The sequence below is a fragment of the Dasypus novemcinctus genome, chromosome 4, assembly GCF_030445035.2.
Source record: "Dasypus novemcinctus isolate mDasNov1 chromosome 4, mDasNov1.1.hap2, whole genome shotgun sequence".
Lineage (NCBI taxonomy): Eukaryota > Metazoa > Chordata > Mammalia > Cingulata > Dasypodidae > Dasypus > Dasypus novemcinctus.
The window spans coordinates 158,373,806-158,393,674 of record NC_080676.1 but is presented as its reverse complement, the minus strand read 5'-3'; the positions used below and the strand labels follow the sequence as shown (position 1 = coordinate 158,393,674).

Below are 19,869 nucleotides of genomic sequence, written 5' to 3'. Positions count from 1 at the left end.
CTGAAACGTGGGGCTTGCAGCAGGCTGCAGGGTCAGGTGGCCTGAGGACAGACAGCAGGACCCAGCCTTGGGTGCACCCTGAAGAGCACTCTTCAGTAGTTCTTGGATTGCTAGAGGACGCCCCCGTCACTGCTCAGGCACTAACCCGTCTGCAGTGGGTTGAATGGTGTGGCCCCCAAAAAGGTATGGCCACACCCTAACCCCTGGGAATTGTGCATATGAACTTATTTGGAAAAAGAGTCTTTACAGAAGTAATTAAGCTAAGAATCACAAGGTGGGATAATCCGGGACAATCCAGGTGGGCCCTAAATCCTATGACCAGTGTCCTTCTAAGAGGCAGAAGATGGGGAGACACAGGGAGGGAGACCTGGGAAGGCTGAGCGGAGGTGGGAGTGAAGCGGCCACGTGCCCAGGAGCACCAGCCACCACAAGGAGCTAGAGGGGGCAAGGGAGGACTCAGAGGGAGCACGGCCCTGCTGCCATCTTGACTGCAGACCTCTGGCCTCCAGGTCATTGGGAGAATCAAGTTCTGTTGTTTTAAGCCAAGTTTGTGGCCATCTGTTTCGGCAGCCCCAGGCGAGAAGCCCTCACCTTCTTCTGTCTTCTCAGAGACTATTTAAGCAATCAAGGAAGCAGTAGAACAACTTAACAGAACCCATGGAGCAGTAATATGGCAGGCCAAGGACAGTTCCCCAACTTAGGGCAAATCAAACCTCTTTCCCCTTCATGAAGAAACACAGCAGCAGGTGCTCATTACGTTCAACTGTCAAATGAAGAGCAGCCCATTCCCTGACCCTAAATGCACAGGTGCTCCGTGGGTGAGGATACCCAGTGCTCTCAAGTGCTACTCAGTGCCTCCAGAAACTTGGTTGGGACACTTGCTTTGTCCTCATTCTCTTCTCTTTTTCTTCTTTCCTTCCCCGCTTTTTGCCAGCTGAGTTCACTTGCATAATGAATCAGCCACATGTCCACTCACAGAGAGAAATCTCAATGATAAGCAAGATGAGAAAATTGTACTCGTATTTTTTTTCCTTTTGGAGTGAAAAAAGAATTATGATGAATCCAACTGTGCAGAAATTACTAATAAATCGAGTCAGAGCAGAGTGAAACCAACATGGGTGAGCATAGCCTGTCATAAGCTCTTGATGAAATTACAGATTCATATTCAGGTCAGTACAATGTGAGATCCAGGGTTAAATTCACCTATAGAACCTGTCACTCTCCTCTTAGACCAAAATGAACCTATGAACAATCCACAGAAGGTGAAGAGCAGAGTCCAGTCAATGAAGCCTGTTATCAAATTACCAGCTGGCTATTTCTAGATCATCCTTCTTAAGATAGCACTATCCCTGCTTAAACCTTGGGAATTTCCTCCCCTAATTTGAGAGTTTCTGGTTGTCTGCATCTAATGTCCAAGGCCAGCTTTCTTGGCTAAGTGCAATTCTTGGAAAGAGCCAACTCAATGAGTTAGAGGCAAGAGAAAACTGTACACCTTTGCGTCATTATTTCTGATCAAGGCCATGAACCCTGAGCCTTTGGTTCCTCAAGGTCTAATGGACAGATTCCTTGACATTGATTAGAAATATGGGGGTCAACTCTAAGAGCTGTAGCAACCACCACAACCACCATGCTCCTCGTGCCCAGAGGAAACCTCCACGGAATCACACCATCCGTGGGCAGTACTGAGTGTCTGCCCTCTGGAGAATGCGCTCTCCAGCCTGGCAGTGAGATCCCGGAGGCGGGGGTCAAAGAAGCCCCATGAAGGGTTCGTGGCAGTGGTGGCTGCCATGATCTGCACAGCCTGAACACCCAGGGGCTGCATGGTCGTCCCACTCAGCCCTGACTCAGCTGGCCAGCCATCCTGTGAGTTCAGGTAGTGAGCAGCCACAGATGCTGGCACCATCTCAGAACTTTTGGCATGGGTTTGGGGTGGAGGCGAGACATGATAGATTGTCTTGGGAATAACAGGTTGGAGAAACAGCCCTTGAGTCAGGGCTGAAATGGTCATGTCCTTCACAGCAGCTAAGTCTATTGAAAGTCAGCAGAGTAGCCATCACACTGGTTTTGCCTTTCCCGTGGGTGCCCTTAGATATTCAAACTCAGCTGGTCGCCCACTTGTGCCCTGACTAATGGGAACAGGGTGGCCATGGGAGAGCTCTGGTACCTTCTTACACATAATGCTGAGCCACGTAGTTCACATCTCACCTGAAAATGAGCTGTTCTTTAAAGACACCTCCTGGCCAGTGGGGGAAACCAGCTGAGGGGGAAGATTCCTTCTATGCCGTTTTTACTTAAACAAATACCCAGCTCCCATGAGATATGAATTTTAATACAAATGATCACAGCGGCAACCAGCCTTTTTGCTGATTCGGGGCTCTCTGGCCTCTGATACCCACTGATGCTTTCCTTGCTTCAAAAATGACTTAAGAGAATGTCCAGTAAAGATTTTCCAGGTTAATGTATAAGGTTCTTTCAACCACATCTAGAAAGTTGAGTGTGTGCAGAATGCTGAATCACTGCAAAGGGCGACCCTGAGAATTTACTGAGATAAACAGCTTTATTTCTGGTTTTAGCACAATCCCCAGTGCACAGAAGGTCCTTGGTGAAGGTCAGCTCTCTTGAACCTCTTAGCCAGTTAACATCCCAAAAGCTATGCAGAGTTTGCATTGGGAGAGCTTGCCAATTGGTTGAGTTCTGATTTACATCTTCCATTCAATTTGCAAGAATCTGTTTCTTCCCATTCTTTCTACCTTTGCTCGAGATCATGCTCAGGCAACAATAAGAGGTATAATTAACATTTGTTGAGCACTTACTGCATGCCAGGCACTGTTCTAAGTGTTTTCGCACATATTAACTTACTAACCCTCGTTACTCCTGTATGATGTTCATATTATCATTATTATCAACCCTAATTATGTGGGTGAGGAAACACAGGCAGAAGGGCATTAATTAACTTGTCCAAGGGCACAGAACCTGTATATTAGTAATCTACTGCTGCACAACTCACCCTAAAACTTAGTAGCTGAAAACAACAAATATTTGTCTCACATTTTCTGTAGGTCAGGAATTCAGGAGCTGATTAGCTGAGTGGTTCCAGCTCAGGGTTTCTCATGAGGCGGTGTCAAGATGAAGGCTTAACTGGGCTGCAGGATCTGTTTCCAAGATGGCACCCTCACATGGCCATTGGCTCGAGCCCTCGGTAGGACATGATGGCTAATTTCTCCAGGAGACTGATAGAGAGATAGAGACAGAGAGAAAGACAGACAGAAAGACAGACAGACAAAGAGAGACTGCCTTTAATGACTTAGCCTCTATGTGGACCACCATCCCTTCCACTTTTATCTATTCAATACAAGTGAGTTACTAAATCCAGCCCACACTTGAGGGGAGGCAAGTTAGGCGCTGTCTCTTGAATGGAGGGATGAGGAATCAAAGATTGTGTGGACATATTTTAAAAGCACCATAGCTTATAATTGGTGCAGCCGGGATTTGAACCACTTAGTCTGGCTCCATAGGCCACCATAATGGTAAATGTTCCCTCAATTGACTGCATGTGTAAACCTCTATAGCCAGTGCAGTAGTTAGCACTTCCTTACCAGGCTCCTTTCCCAAGAGCTGGAGGGCCAGGCACCACTGCCTATCCTGGAGACTTTCTGGGTATTGCTGGGAAAGGTGCATCCCACTTAACACCCTCGAACAGAGGTTTTTGAACCTACCAGAGAAGTTTTAAACTCATGGGAAGATGTAGTGGTTTGATATCATTGATGAATTTCAAAAAGAAATAATTGGATTATGTTTGTAAACTGGTCTTTTTCCTCTGGGCATATTAGAGTGTATTAGATTCAGAGGTTTTACTTTTACTTGATTAAATAATGATTGGGCCACATCAGTAGGACGTTGAGTCCCCAACCCTTTGGCAGGTGGGGACTCACAGAGAAACCACACAGCAGAGAAGGGAGGTTGAAGTTTTGAGCTGGAGCCCAGGAAGTAAGCACATAGAGAAGCAGAGAGAAGCCTCAGCTGGACACAGCAGAGGCTCTGGGAAGAGAGACAAGCCATTTGCAAGATAGTATACAACTGGACTTGTGGAGTGAGCAGAGAGATTGAGCCCAGAGAGAAATGAACCCTAGCAGACATCGACAGCTCTCTTGCTCCAACATGTGGCAACAGACTTTGGTGAGGGAAGTAACTTAAGCTTTATGGCCTGGTAACTGCAAGCTCCAAATAGATACCCTTTCTAAAAGCCAACAGCTTTCTGGTGTTTTGCATCAGCACCTCTTTGGCTGACTAATACAGAGGATGTCCCCACTTCTCTGTGTTCTTTGCTGTGCAGAAGGCACAGTCCCCAGCCTGCTATCCCTGCTCTCTGAGGTGTCTTTCTAAAGCACAATGCTGACCACATGGTTCACCTGCTCAAATCTTCACTGGCTCTCCAGTGCCTACAGGATTAGAGGTAAATTCCTTGGTGTGTCATTGAAGGCCTTCAAGATGAAACCTAACTTACCTGTCCAACCTCATCTACTGCCCCCACTTCACTTCAACAACACCTACCTCAGTCCCAGTGAACCACCTCTGGCTGTGACCTCTGGATAACTTCTGGCGCTGCTGTCCTGCAAGGCTTTCCTCATAAGCCTCCTCATCTTGAGATCTTCCCTGACTACCCCCAAGTTAGCCAGCTCCTTGGCTGTGGTCCTAGGGGATTTTGTACATATACTTTGAATTGCATTTAATTCTTTCTGTTATGAGCTTCTAACCCTCTGCTAGATGGCTATCTCTCCGAAGATAAGATTTCTGTAGGGCTGGGCAGAGAGCAGGCATTCTCTCTGGGTGTGTGTTTGCAGATGAATGGATGGAGGGATGGATGGATGGATGGATCATTGGTTGGATGGATGGATGAGTGGATGGATGGATGGATGGTTAAACAGAGAGAGTCTCTGGTCTTGTGGCGCTTACCACTGTCAAATTAAAGAATATTAACCACATATTATGGAGACAATGTTATGGAAACCAGCCTAATCAGGATAAACCATATGAAATAAAACTCATAAACTTTACTTGCAAATAACAAAAAGGGGGAGAGAGAAGAAAAGAAACAAACAGAGATGAATAGAAAGGAGAAATAAAAGCACTACGATTTTGTAAACCCAAGCATCTGGTTCTCTTAAGAAAGTCAGGCTCTTTTGGATGGTTTTTATTGTTTTCCCCCAAAGCACTGAAAATATAATCCTTTCTGCTGACTGAGCCTCTCTGGGTGGGACGTGGGGGGCTGCACGCACCACCAACCCCATGTGCAGGAGAGTGGGTGGAGGCTGCACACCCAGTGCTAAGCTGTTGCCATGGAAAAGCCATCAGCTCTGGCTGCGTTTACTGGCCCGGCTCTAAAGAGAGCCCTCTCCCTCGCCCACCCCCCACTGCAGCAGCAGCGAGCCTGCCTTAACCACAGGAAGGACCAGCTCTGCAGTCAAGGCCAGCAAGGTGGTGGGCGCAGCTGGCACCCTGCATCTGGGGAGAGCAACTCAAACCAACGATCAGTTTCTGCCACTGGTCAATTAGAGCTCCCGAGTGCGGTGTGAGCCTGGCCAGAGCCCTGCCCCGACAGTCACCTGGGACCAATCCCTCCTAATGCGGTCCCAGGCCCCAGTTGGGGCCGGTGGACGTCTGACCGGGTCACAGAGCTGGGGCAGCTGTTCAGCAGTCTGCAGCAATGTGGGTGGTCTCTTGTGCACCATAGGGTGTTTTGCCGCATCCTGCTCTCCACCTGCTGGATGCCAGGAGCACCCCTCCCCCAGGCATGACAATTAGAAACGTCTCCAGGCAATGCTAGAGGAGCATGTCCCCAGGTGGGCAAAGTTGCCTCCACTGAGAACCACGGTTCTGGGTGGACCCAAGACCCTTTTGCTTTGCCTGGCTTTGCTCCCTCTTTGGCCCCCCTCCAGGCAGGCCTGCCCTGGGCTCAGGTATGAGGCAGGTGACGTTTATCTGCGAGCACAGGTGCTGCCCTCAGGCAGGTGGCAACTACCAGCACCCAGGTAAGCAAAACCACAGCCCTCCCCTCCACGTGGCACTGGGGTTGTCCCTCTATTCTCACTTCATTCCACAGATATTGATTAGGTGTCTAACCCTGGATACGGTGAGTAAAAGGCAGGCTTGTAGCCTCAGGAGCTGGAAGCCTGCCTTGCTCTTGAGACGAAAGGGCACCCCTGTGGCAGGTGCATCTCCTGGGGGAGAGACCCCTACGCTCTCACGGCTGACCAAGAGCCCCTTTCCTGGTTTCCCTCAGTCCCCTGGGACTGGCTGACTGCCAACAAGCCTTCGTGTCCATTCAAATCCCCTGGGGATCTGTTGTCTTGTAGGTTCTGGTTCAACAGCGTAGGGGGTGGAACCTGAGACTCTGCATTTCCGACGGGCCCCCGGGAGACGCTGACGCTGCGGGTGGGCACGCGTGGAGCGGCGGAGCTGCCGCGGGAAACCCGAGCACGGCACCGCGGCGTGGGCGCACGGCCTCCTACACACACGGGGCAGGCAGGCGCCCTGTGTGTCCTGAGGACGCCTCCGGCGAGAGGAGTTTAGGGATCAGGGCAGCAGCCTGATGGACTTTTCGGGGCAGGCATCCAAATCTCCCCGGAGTACGCGGGCGGGATGTGAGGTGCGAGGCCGCCCGCTGCCGATAGCGCTGCCAGAAGAAGGGAAGGGCCAGGGGACAGGTGCACCCTGACCGCCCCCCTCCCCCCGGGGCACGAACTGCCGCTCAGCTTGGGGCAGAGCGAGCGCCCCTAGGGGCAGGTGTGTGCGCGCGGCTGCTGCCCGAAGCCACCCCAGGACCCCCGCATCCCGCATCCGGGATCTAGGAACCAACCCCTCCCAGCGGGACACCCGCCTGCCCGCCGCCCGAGGCCCCGGCGTGGGCGCCCTTCCCACACCGCATCCGCTCGCTCCTTGCCCTTCGCTGTTAGTGTGACCAGAGACGACCCGGCGGCGGCGCTGGACCTGCGGGGACGACTCGCGCGACCGCGAGCGCCACCTCGTGGTGCGGCCTCCGCACAGCGCCCCCGCGCCCGCCGCGGGCTCCCGGACGCCCGCGCTTTCCTGGCCCAAACGCGGTCACCTCGCCGGGAAACACCCCCCGAGTTTACCTCCCCCGTCAGAGGTTTAATCTCTGCGGCATTTTCATCTCTTGAGGTCCAGCCATCATCTCTGAAATTCTGGAAGGCGAACGAAAATTTCTTTTCGTTTTGCCCTGACCATTAGGTCAACACTTCCTGAGCACCAGGCCCAATCCCAGCCACTGGGAATCCGAGGCGAAGGAAGCACAGTTTCTGCATCAGGAGCCCGGTCCAAGCGGGACACTAGGAAGAGGTGCGGAGGGCGTCGATCCAGTTTAGCCCCTGACACTGGGGAGCTCCCAGCGGGGCGCCTGGGAGGCTGGCCCTGGCCTCCCCTCTTCCATCCTGAGGGATTCTCCCCTGGCTCAGCCTAGGGGAGGGGGGTCCAGGAAATTCTCCCTGCAGGTAACAGAGCGGAGATCTGGGTGAGGGCGGGAGGGAGCACACAGGGATGTTGGGGGGGTGGGGGGAGGGCAGAGAGGACATGAGTGCAAAGACCCTGCAGTAAAAGGCAGGTCTGAGCATCAACGAGGCGCCCGGTGGCTGCAGCCCAGTGGGGAAGGACGGGTGGGGGGAGCGAGGGTGGGCGGGGGCGCCAGCGCGGGGTAAGGGGACCTCATGGACCCTGGAAAGACTTTTGCTCTGAGAAAGGAGCCCTGCAGGGCGTGACGCTGCATGCATTTTAATAGAATCGCTCAGGCTGGTGTGTCCCTGAGGGAGACCAAAGTCAGAGTTCTCTGGGGACTGAGAGAGGACTTCCGGTGCCAAATCGGGGAGAATCCAGAGCAAACCGCGAGGAGGTGATCACCCTCTATGTGCACAGCAGCCAGTAATGGGGTGAGAGGGGTGACCCTGGGCTGCAGGTGGAGAAGGCAGGGAACTTCATGGGCCCCCCTGGGCCACCTGCACTCTGGACTGGCCTGTTCACTCTCTCGGTGGCCCCTGGCTGGAGCTGGACTTCAAAGGAGTGGAATGTGGTGTGATCACTAGGGGAAACCACACCCAGAAAACCCAGCGATGAACCCCAAGGAAGCAAAACAGATTTTTGTGCTGTTGAACAAAAATAAAAAGGATGGGAGCAGGCCCCTATCCAAGACTTGGGGAGACTTTACTAAACATATGAAAGTGGTCCAGGATGGGACTCTCTAAGAGAGAAGAGCAGCCCCAACAAAGGTGGGATATTTGCAACCTTTAGTGATTGGCAGGTCTAGGCCTGGTAGGGATGGTAGTCTATTAAAGGCAGGCAAATATGCTCGCCCCAATCAAGATCGTGGGGTGAAAAGCTTCCAGAGCCCCATGCCCCCATAGAAGCTTTGAACAAGCTTCAAGAATTGGCAGAAACATGGTTCTCAAAGCTCCAGAAAATAGCTTTGCCAGACTGCAGTAACAGGGCCACTGCCAAAGCAAGAAAAAAAGCTTCTTAAAAGCAATAGATCCTTAAATAAATAAATAAACAAATATCTCCTGGCACCCTGGCTGGTCCTTCCCCCACCCCTCACCAACTCAGTGCAGAGCCTGCCTGTGCTCCCTGTGTGGATCCGTGGTCCCAGTTCTGGAGAGAGCAGAGCAACCCTCTTGCACATGCTGGGTGCATGCATGTCTGATCCCACCTGTCTGGTGGTGGCATGAGGGACTTGACATCCCAGAACTTGCCCTGTGTATAAAAGGTTCCCCTACAGAACTCTATGGGAGAGTAGACAAGTGGCCATCTGGGGCCAGGGATTTCTGGCTGTAGGACATATACTGCAGTGCCCAGAGCCATGAGGAAATTATTTCCTAGGGAAGTGAAGACATTTATAATAGTGTAAACAGGGGAATTCCTAGGTACAAACATGCAGGCCCAAGACAAGATGTATGCATAGAAAGATCTGGGGGCGGGGGGGGCGGCTATGCTTTGGCCTGGAGTTATTCTCTAAACTCATTATGTGGGAAGGGACTGTGGGAGGATGGCAGAGTAGGAAGCTCCAGGAATCAGTCCCTCCACCAGAGCGACTATTAAACAGGCAAGAACTATCCTAATCAAGTATTCTAAAATTCCAGAGCTGGTAGAACACTGCAGCATCCAGGGGAGAGTGGGAGGAAGAGGCTGGTAAATTTGCAGTAAATATTGATGAATTTCACTCCCATGCAGCAGCTACCATCCCCCATCTGCCAACCTCACCACAAGAATCAAAAAGATGCTCAGCCCTAGGCCCTAGTGCAGCTTGGTGGTGCCAGGGTGGGATATAAAGACCTAGTTCCCCCAGATCCAGGGGCATGCAGTCTGATCACTGATCACTGCTCTTAATTAGCTACTTTGGGTCACTGGAGGCCAGACTCTGAGGTGTCTGTTGTTCTAACCCATCTTGGGCAAAAGTGGCAGAGGAGACTGAAGGACAGTAGCCTTCTTCAAAACGATGGAAAACAGTTAAAAGGATGTACTTAATAGGCAAGTGCCAAACCAAGAAAATACAGCTTCAAAGAACTATAGGAGGTGGCAGACTTGGCCCAGTGGATAGGGCATCCGTCTACCACATGGGAGGTCCGTGGTTCAAACCCCAGGCCTCCTTGACCCATGTGGAGCTGGCCCATGTGCAGTGCTGATGCGCGCAAGGAGTGCCATGCCACACAGGGGCGTGCCCCACTTGCAAGGAGTACGCCCTGTAAGGAGAGCTGCCCAGCGTGAAACAAAGTGCAGCCTGCCCAGAAGTGGCGCCGCACACACGAAGAGCTGACACAGCAAGATGACGCAATGAAAAGAAACACAGATTCCCATGCCACTGATGACAACAGAAGCGGACAAAGAAGACGCAGCAAATAGACACAGAGAACAGACAACTGGGGTGGGAGTGGGGGTGAGGGTGAAGGGGAGAGAAATAAATAAATACATAAGTAAATAAATAAGTCTTTAAAAAAAAAAGAGCTATAGGAGAATCTCCTGGCATCCTTGCTGGTCCATCTCTTACTCCCTACGCAGGGCAGTGTAGAGCTGTCTGGAGCTCCCTTCCGCGTCACTGGCCTTGTCCTAGCTAGGAAAGACCAGCCTGGGAAATTCCTCCCTGGCTTTCCCCAACTCCCAGAAATTTCCCTCTAGGCAAAAGCAACTAGAGACACTGAAAAGCAGCGCAAGAAACAATTGAGTTGGGCAAAGGATTTATCTGCTTTAAGTCCGGTGGTGAAACACCCAGGAGAGAAAAGGTCTGTTTCCTAGGAAGTAGAGGGGGCATTCAAACTCCTGTAGGGAACTCCTAAGGCCACTAGAAAACACAAACCCAAGACAAGACACAGGCCCAGAAAAGGCAGAGAGGGTCCTACGCTTTACATTCACCTTGGGCTGACCTGTGAAAAGTGATTTTTGCATTATTGGTCTGTTTGGTTTTTGTTAGCTTCTAGAACTCAAGAAAATTTCTGTCATATCACTCGCTGGATATAAACTCATGAAACAGCTCAGGGACTAAATCCCAGAGTTAACATTTTAAAATATTAAAATGTACAATGTGTAATGAAAAATTATAAGACAAACAAAGAAACTTGAAAGGATGGCTCTTGCAAAGAAGGAAATAAAAATCCAGAAAACATGAACAAAGAAAACCAGACTGGACATCCCTTCAAAGATAAGAAAAGAAAAAAATCTTCATTATGCTCTAAGAGAGGAAGGAAAATATAGAGAAAGGAAAAAAAGGATATCAGGAAAATAATGAATGAGCACTATGAAAATCTCAATAAAGAGATAAAAATTTTAAAAAGGAACCAAAGAGAACTGCTGGTATAGAGTTGAAGACTACAATAACTGAAATGAAAAATCCCTAGGAAGGTTTCAAGAACACATTGAAATCTCCAGCATTTCAAGAACTGGCAGAAGAATCAGTGAACTTGAAGAAAGAAATTGACTTGAGTCAGGCTGAGGACCAGAAATAAAAAGTAATTAGAAAAAGTAAAAATAGCCTAAGAAACCTGCAGGACACAATCAGGCACACCAATGCATGCATTATGGGAGTTCCAGAGGGAAAAGAAAGAGAGAAAGAGGCAGAGGGAATGGTCAAAGAAATGATGACAGAAACTTCCAAAACTTAGCAATATGCACATCCAAGTCCCTCAAAAACCAAACAGTATCAACTTAAAGAGAAGCATGTCCAGACACATGGTGGGCAATCTGTCAAATACAAAGGACAGGGACAGAGTTCTGAAAGCTGCAAGAAAAAAGTAGCATATTATGTACAAGGGATCCCCAATTAGAATAAATATTGATTTATCCTCAGAAACCATGGGGGCAAGGAGGCAGTGGGTTGAAATACTTAAAGGAGTGAGAGAAAATAATTGCCAACCAAGAATTTTATATCTGATGAGACTTTCTTTAAAAAATGAGGGAGAATGTGGAAGTTTGAATCTTTTGTGGACCCCAGAAAATCCTGTTCTTATAGCCAATCCATTTCTGTGTTTGTAAACCTATTACAGATGGGACCTTTTGATTAGATACAGTTAAGTGATATTCTTTATGATTACATCACTTCAGTAGGGCATGATACAGGGTAAATCTTAATCCTCTTCCTGGAGTCCTTTATAAATGGATAAAAAATTGCAGACACGGAAAAAGCTGCAGGGAAAGAGAGAAGCCTCCAGAAGTTAAAATCAATGAAACTGGGAAAGAGAAAAGCCACAGATGGAGCAATGCCGGCGGGTGGAGAGGAGCCACTGGAGGCCTCTGCGACTTCTCTCGGTGGCTCCGAGGTATGGAGGGCGCGCGAGATTCAGGAAGAATTCGCGGAGACAGGCTGGTGGCACAAGTCTGGTTTATTGCGGAAGGGGATACGGTTTTATAGGGTTAGGGACTGCGTGGAGGGATTTGATAGGTGCGGGCAGGTACTGCTTTCTGATAGGTGATTGTAAGCGGTTGCTAGGCAGAGGGCTAGCTGAGAGGTTTGAAATAGGGGAGGGGAAAGGGGAAGTGAGAGCCGACCAGATGTTAGGCTAGGCGGGAGATAGCGGGAGGCGCCCGTTATTGATATATCTTGCCCGGGTAGGCTGAGGGCGCTTCGCCCATACCAGGCTGAGGGCGTGGTCGCCCATTCCAGCCACCCTGAACTGCGGCTTTAGGCTGTGCACATGCCTGCTGCCGGGCCGGCTTAGAAACGTTGGTTCGCACTCCCATCGAGCAACCTGAAGCAAAACTAGCAACGAGGCTCAGAGGAGAGGGGAGAGTTGAGGTGAAGCCACCATTGTGCCATGCCTTGCCCCTGATCACCCACAGCTGCAGCTCAGTGAGAGAACATCCTGATGATGCCTTGATGTGGACACTTTCACAGCCTCAGAACTGTAAGCTCCTAAGTTAATAAATTCCCATTGTGAAAGCCAACTCATGTCTGATATATTGCATTGGCAGCATTTAGCAAGTTAAAACAAATTAGTACCACAAGAGTAGAGTACATGCTGTTATGCAAATACTACAGAAAAAATTGTTGAAATGGTTTTATAAATGGGTAAGGGATAGATGCTGGAAGAATTGTGAGGTGCTTGATAGAAAAGACCTAGATTGCTTTGAAGAGGCTGTTGGTGAAAATATGGATGCTAAAGAGACTTCCAATGAGGCCTTAGACAGAAATGATGTCTGTGTCATTGCGAACTGGAAGAAAGGTGATCCTTGCTTTAAAGTGGCAGATAACTTGGTAATATTAACTCCTGATGTTAGATGGAAGATTGAATTAGAAAGTAACAAGCTTGGACATTTAGCTGAGGAGATTTCTAAATGAAATGTGGGAAGCATGGTCTTGCTTCTCCTTGCAGCTTATAGTAAAGTGCAAGAGGAAAGGGATAAGCTGAGAACTGAACTTCTGGGCAGAAAGAAACCAGAAATTGAAGGTTTGGGAAATTCTGAGCTTCTGGAAAATGAACCCCCAGAGAATAGTGCCCCACGTGAGGACTTAACTGAGCATGAAACCAGCCAGTCTTTTCAGGGTAAGACAGGATTGGAAATGCAGTTATCCAGGAAGGATCTGTGGAAAATCTTACTGTGTAATGGCTTAGATCCCTGCTTCCTGCATGTGAAACCAACAAATTTTCTGCAAGATCTGTATGAATAGAACCACTGCCAGCCTGGACTAAAGGGACACAAAAGGGAGAGATTGAAGAAAAATGACTTAAAGGCAGAACCATGGAAGCTGAGGTCTGAATTAAAAACATCTTCTTGGGCCAAGAGAGGGACCCATCCATGTGTGCAGAAAAGGCGAGTAAGCCCTGGAGCTTGAAGAGAGCTGGCTTTCCACCCCATTGTCCAGGAAGACTATTGTTACCCAGGCTTCAGAAAGGATGGGGCACATTCCCCTGGGGTTGGGGAGAATTTGGCTGCCACCCCACTGTTCTGAGATAAGTGAGCCTGTGTCCCAGAGATTGGAGGTGGTGATTGGCTTTAACCTCAGTATTCTCAGAGGGTGGAGCCTAGAGTTCAGTGGCTACCCAGGTGCTTGATGAGGGTGGAGCCAAGAACATGGCCACTGAGCAAGCCCTTGGAAAAGGTGGGACTGCAGCCATTGGTACACAAGGGGATAGAAACCACAGTTCTATAGCTAACTCTCAGACTTTGAAATCTAATAGAATATGCCTTGCAGGTTTTCTGAACTGTTTGGGACTCATGACCTCTGTTTTCCCTCCAATTTCTCTCTATGGCAATGGGAATGTTTATATTGCTACCCTCCTTTCTATATTGGAAGCAGACACTTGTTTTATAAGTTTCACAGATCCAAAGCCAGAAGGGAATTTTGCCCCAAGACAGGCTACTTGTCTATACCTGATTTTGATAAGATTTTATACTTAACATTGTTACTGAAATGATTTAAGGTCTTTGAAATATTGTGATGGAATGAAGCTATTTTACATATGGAAAAAGCATTATTTTGGGGTCCATATGATAACGTGTGGCAGTTTGAGTCTTTTGTGGACCCCAGGAGATCCTGTCCTTAAAGCTAATCCATTCCCATGCATGTAAACATATTATAGATGGGTCCTTTTGATTAGATTCAGTTCACTTCAGTAGGGCATGACCCAGGGTGGGTCTTAATCCTCTCCTGGAGTTCTTTATAAAGGGAGGAATAAAAAGCCGCAGATAGAGATAAAAGCTGCAGAGATAGAAAGAAGCCTCCAGAAATTGAACTGAATGAATCTGGGAGAGAGAAAAGCCACAGACAGAGCAGCACAAAGCAGAACAAGCAACCAGACCCAGAGGAGAAGGGGAAAGAGGAACTGATGCCAACATTGTACCCTGCCTTGATCAGCCACAGCTAAGTTCAGTAAGAAAACATCTCTGATGATGCCTTGATTTGGATACTTTCATGGCCTCAGAACAGTAAGCTCATAAGTTAATAAATTCCCATTGTAAATGCCAACTCATTTCTGATATATTGCATTTATAACATTTAGCAAACCAAAACAAAGAAATTAAGATTAAATTGGTATCAAAGATAAAACGATTGTTATATATTTAGGATGTTAAATTTTAGCCATATATAATCTCAAAGAAAATATATGAAAAATACATACAGAAAGGAGTGATTAAGGACTCAATATGATACAATACCAAAAAATCAAATAAATATGAAAGTTGACATGAGCAGAAGAATTGAGAGTCAAAAAAGGTATGAGACTTGCAAACACTATATAACAAAATGGCAGAAGAAAGTCCTGCATTACCAGTAGTTATTTCAAATGTGAATGGATTAAATTCTCCAGCCAAAAGGCAGAGATTGCAGTATGGATAAAAACATATGACCCAACTGTATGCTGTTTATAAGAGACTCCGCTTAAATTTAAAGACATAAAGCAGATTGAATATGAAAGGATGGAAAAAATATACCATGCAACTAGTAACCAAAAGAGCTGGGGTAGCTACAAATACCAGATAAATAGACTTTTAAGGCAAAAACTTTTACAAGGGACAAAGAAGATCATTATATACAAATAAAGGTTTTCAATTCAACAAGAAGACATTACAATTAGAAATATATGCACCTAACAACAAAGTCCCAATATATATATGACAAATATTGACAAATATGAAGGGAGAAATAGATATTTCTATATTAATAGTAGGAGACTTTAATAGACCACTCTCAATAATAGATCGAACATCTAGACAGAAAATCCATAAGAAAACAGAAGATTTGAGCAATACTCTAAACCAACTAGACCTAACAGACATTTATAAAACACTTCATCCAACAGTAGCATAATATACATTCTTCTCTAGGGCACTTGGATCATTCTCCAGGCTAGACCATAAGTTAGGTCACAAAACAAGTCTCAATAAATTCAAAACTATTGAAATCATATAGTGTATCTTCTCTGACCACAGTGGAATGAAACTAAAAATCAATAACAGAGAAAGACAGGAAATTTCACAAATATGTGGAAATTAAACAACACACTCTTATATGTATATCATTTTATTTTATTTTTAAAGAAGCTTTAGATTCCATGAATGATACATCAAAAATATAGGGGGATTCTCATATACCCAACCCCATACTTTTCCCCATTAACAATATCTTTCACTATTATTTTCATTATTGTGGTCCATTTGTTACTATTGATGAACACATATTGAAGCATTGCTACTAACCATGGCGATAGTTAACATTATAGTTTACACTTTGCACTGCACATTTTATAGGTTTTGACAAAATGTATAATGGCCTGTATCCATCATTGCAATGTCATTAAGAACAATTCCAATGTCCCCCAAATGACCCATGTTATACCTATTCTTCTCTCTCTCCCTCCCCTCAGAACCTCTGGTGACCGAAGTCTTTATACAACATTATAAACAACACACTCTGAAACCATTGGGTCAAAGTAGAAATCACAAGGGAAATTAGGAAATAGTTTGAGGCAGATGAAAATGAAAACACAACAAACAAAAACTTATGGGATGCAGCAAAGGCAGTACTGAAAGGAAAAATTATAGCTCTAAATGTTTAAATTAAATTCATTGTATGGAAAAGCTTCAAAGGACAGCACTTACACAGGTCAGTCTGCAAAAACGGGGTACAGTGCTTCCTGAAAGAAAAGGTCACTAACAATTGACTTAATTCCTGTAAAGAAGTAATGATCTCCAGTAAAGATAATGGCATGGGTAAATATAAATACCAATACTATTGTATTTTTTTATTTTTAACTCCACTTTTTACTTCCTACAAGATCTAAAGGCAAATACATGTAATGTAATGATAAATCAATGGTTTTAAACTCATAATGTATAAATATATAATTTGTAATAAGAACTACATAAAGTTGGAGAGGAGAAAGTATAGGAACATAGTTTAAGTATGCTATTGAAGTTAAATTGGTATTAAAGCTAACAACATAGTTATAGGTTTGGGATGTTAAGTTTAAGCCCCATGGTCCACAAAGAAAATGTCAGAGGATATGCATACTCATAGAGACAGAAAATAGAGTACAAGTTTCCAAGGGTGGGGACAAAGGCAATGGGAAGTTGTGCAAAATAAGTGTAAAGTTTCTGTTTGGGGTGAAGGGAAAGTTCTACTAATGAATGATGTAGAGGGTTCTGTGTATGTAGTTAACCCCACAGAATGGTATGCCTGGGAGGGATTGGGATGGGAAGATTTATGTTGTATATATGTTTCCACGATTTTAAAAAGAAAGAAAGGGAGTAACTGAAGAGATAATGACATTTAAACGTAATGCATGATATTGGGTGGAATCTAAGAATAGAGGAGAAATGGCTCAAAACGACAATTTTGGGACAATAAGGAAAAAAGTAAAGAATGTAAACTCTACATCGATGTTAAAGTTCTTGAACTTGACAACTACACTTTAGGTGATACAAAAATGAATATCCTTGTTCACAAGAAATGTACATGGAATTATTAAGTATCATGGAGAATGATGTATGCCACCTGCTCTCAAATGCTCAGAAGATGATAGATGATAGATTGACAGAAAGGTAGATGAAAAGAATGATACAACAAATGTGGCAACATATTAAAACTGATAGAGTGGGGATATATTTTAGTTCTCTGGATGGGATTTGTATTATTTTTGCAACTTCTCCCCTCTAAGTTTGAAATTATTTCAAAATTAAAAGTAAAGACAAGTATGCTATACTAACCAAAGTATATCTGTCCCCTGCTTCACAAAATGCTCCTATGTAATAAAGAACTTAAATGTCAACCAATCAACTTCCCACTTAGAAATCCCTTTATTGCCTTTATAAGCCTCTACAACCCACTTACCATTTTAAGACTCTCACTTCAACTTCCCTGTCAAGGAAGGTCCCATTTGAGATGTCCCTGCTAGAGCAGTTTCTTTCAAAAAATCTGCAGCTTTGATTATGCCAGTGACTTTGTTTATCTTGATGCTGCTTTTCAGCCTTCTTCTCTTCCAAAGCTCCTCCATGTCGCCAATGTGCATCCAGAACAGATCCCACTGGGAACCCCTTCCCCTTCTTCCCTCCACTGGCCTGTCTGGTAAACTCCTCTTCACCCATGAAAGCCCGTCCCGTCTCTTGTGAAGAGTTCACTGTTATCACTCCCACCCAGTGAATCTCTCCCTTCTCTGTGGCCCTTCTAACCCTGCACACACTTTTAATGAAATGTAACCATCGATCTGGCAATGAGACCTGCCCCTTCATGTCCCATCCCTGTGCCTCAGTACCTGGCACAGTGCCCAGTCTACAACAGGTAGTTGATGAGTGTGTTGGGTTCAACCACAGGTACAAGTCACCTCAGCCATTGGCTCAGGAAAAGTGCTGCTCTGAGGTTCATCCTCACTTCTGGGGCTCAGAGACAAAGTGTGTGCCTGAGAAAATGAAGGCCGTAGCTCCAGGAGGGAGGGTGGATGAGCTCAGCAGAGCTGCTCCCTAAAAAGAAAATGGGCTAGAGGAAGAGGAGGAAGAGGCTGCCCTCTCAGCACCCCTCCTGATCTCAGGCTTCTCCTGGCCACCCGCGGCCCAGGACCAGCCTCCCCACAGAGAGCAGGGGGACGCCTGCCTGGTTGCCTCTGAGAATGCTGAGAGCCTCCGGGTGCTGGATGCTCAGGCGGGTGCAGAGCGACCCCCCTCCCCAGGGCCCAGCCAGTGGCTCCAGAGCCTGTATCAGGCACAGTCCCCTAGGAAAGCGGACATCAGAGTCTGTCTCGGGCTCTTCCCTTCCTCTTCCTTCTGCCTTTCCCTTACCTCATTTCCATGACTCCTTTTTCCCTCTGATTGCTTCACCTTTGTCCTTTTATCTCATCCTTTGCTTTGTTTTCTCAGGTTCAAGAATGAACATAGGTCATTATAAGGGTTTTGAGAATAATGCATTATTAAAAAGATAGTTTTAAAAGTAAGAGCTTTCATCTCATTTAAAAGAAAAGCCTACTATCTTTTTGTACAGGTATCACATATTTATTACCTTTTTAATAGGTAAAAAGTCTAAATGAAAGAACCCATAGCTAATATGTTTAAGCTAAGGAGATGCTATGTACCTTGGAGCTTTAAAAAGAAAAAAAAAGAGTTTTTTCCAGAAGCTTCTACAGAAAGGATAAAAAGGCTTCTTTCCTGCGTAAAGCAAATATCCTTTTGCATCCCATTGTCTGAAGTAGGTGAGACGCCACTCCTGAACTGGGGCCGAGCGGGCGGGCTCTGTTGATTGACTTACGCAAATCGGGGCTCACCATAAAGCGAGGGAGGGCTCAGGCGGAACCGCAGGCAGGGCCGTGGAGGACACTGTCCACCCCGTGGGGTTTGGCTACGCAGCTTCCTAGGATCCAGAGAGAGTCCTCCTATGCTCTTTGGACTGAAGTTCCACTCTAGATACCATGGGCACGTGAGAGCCCCCACCCACAGCCACAGGGTGGCGTTGACGTTCCAGGCTCTGAGCATCTGTGAATCCTCTGCTGGCCGGGGGTGTTTGCCCTCAGGACTCCAGTCTTCGTCTTAACCATGTTATTCCAGCTATGATCTCAGGTAGACACTCCAGGGCCTGCTGTCCATTTCCTTACTCTAGTACCCAGACAGATTAAGCATCATGAGATGTCCAAAGCATCATCATTTTTACCTCTGCATTATGCCACTAATGTCCACACACACACACTTCACGATCCCCAATACCACCAACCATCTCCCCGCAAAATGCAAAGAGCTGCATGGCATCAAGCAAGGATTTCCTTGGGGCGCCTCTTTTCACTTTGACGTTGACCTTTGCAATTGTAATATTGGATGTCACCAGGAGTTTCATAGAGTTACACTGAAAACACATTGATTGACATATATATAGTGAAATTTGAAAATGGAAAACACAGACGCTTTAGATCAAATAAAAAAGTAAAGATGCTCTCCTTTAGCACCCACCTTCTATGCAGAGTGGCGTCTGCTTTCCACAGAGAGAACCTTCTCCTCCTCTTCTAACTTTCACCTGCAGTCCCAGTTCAGGGAATCTTACTCTTAATTTAAGACCAGGTGGAATGGACCAGGTAAGGCAGAACAGACCAGATAGCACTATGAGCTTCCAGGGAGCTGCTGGCCCCTCTTTGCTTTTGTTTCCTTCTCACATTTCCTCATCCTCCACTGCCCACCATCACACCACACACTTGTTCTTCCAGATGGAAAGAAAGAGCCTGTTACATTCTTGGACATCTTAGGGTCTGGAGGGAAAAATATTAATAGTTAAAATCTTACATTTCTTGAGCGCTGACTATGTCCTAAGCATTCTCTTATTCAGCCTCCACCAACATCACCATGATGTTGACTATGATTTTCCCTATTTTCAAAAGAAGCTGTGAGGATGTGAGCAACCTGCCC

The 19,869-nt window shown here is 46.6% G+C and overlaps 1 protein-coding gene and 1 long non-coding RNA gene across 11 annotated transcripts in view; one reads left to right on the top strand and one right to left on the bottom strand.

The window, feature by feature from the left end:
• KCNJ6 (potassium inwardly rectifying channel subfamily J member 6) overlaps positions 1-19,869 on the top strand; it is a 327,087-nt gene that overhangs the window by 231,297 nt on the left and 75,921 nt on the right. The gene's annotated exons all lie outside the window — the stretch shown is intronic.
• The window catches only part of LOC105746609 (uncharacterized), a 183,290-nt gene that overhangs the window by 148,359 nt on the left and 15,062 nt on the right, over positions 1-19,869 (bottom strand). For 6 of the 10 annotated variants that reach the window (XR_011648721.1, XR_011648724.1, XR_011648722.1 and 3 more), the window contains exon 3: positions 3,049-3,230. The exons of 2 other annotated variants lie outside the window; for them this stretch is intronic. This is a non-coding gene — a long non-coding RNA (uncharacterized lncRNA). Of the gene's footprint in view, positions 1-3,048; positions 3,231-16,977; positions 19,713-19,869 lie in introns of those variants that run through there. 2 more of the 10 variants (XR_001118918.3, XR_001118917.3) reach the window with 2 other exon arrangements.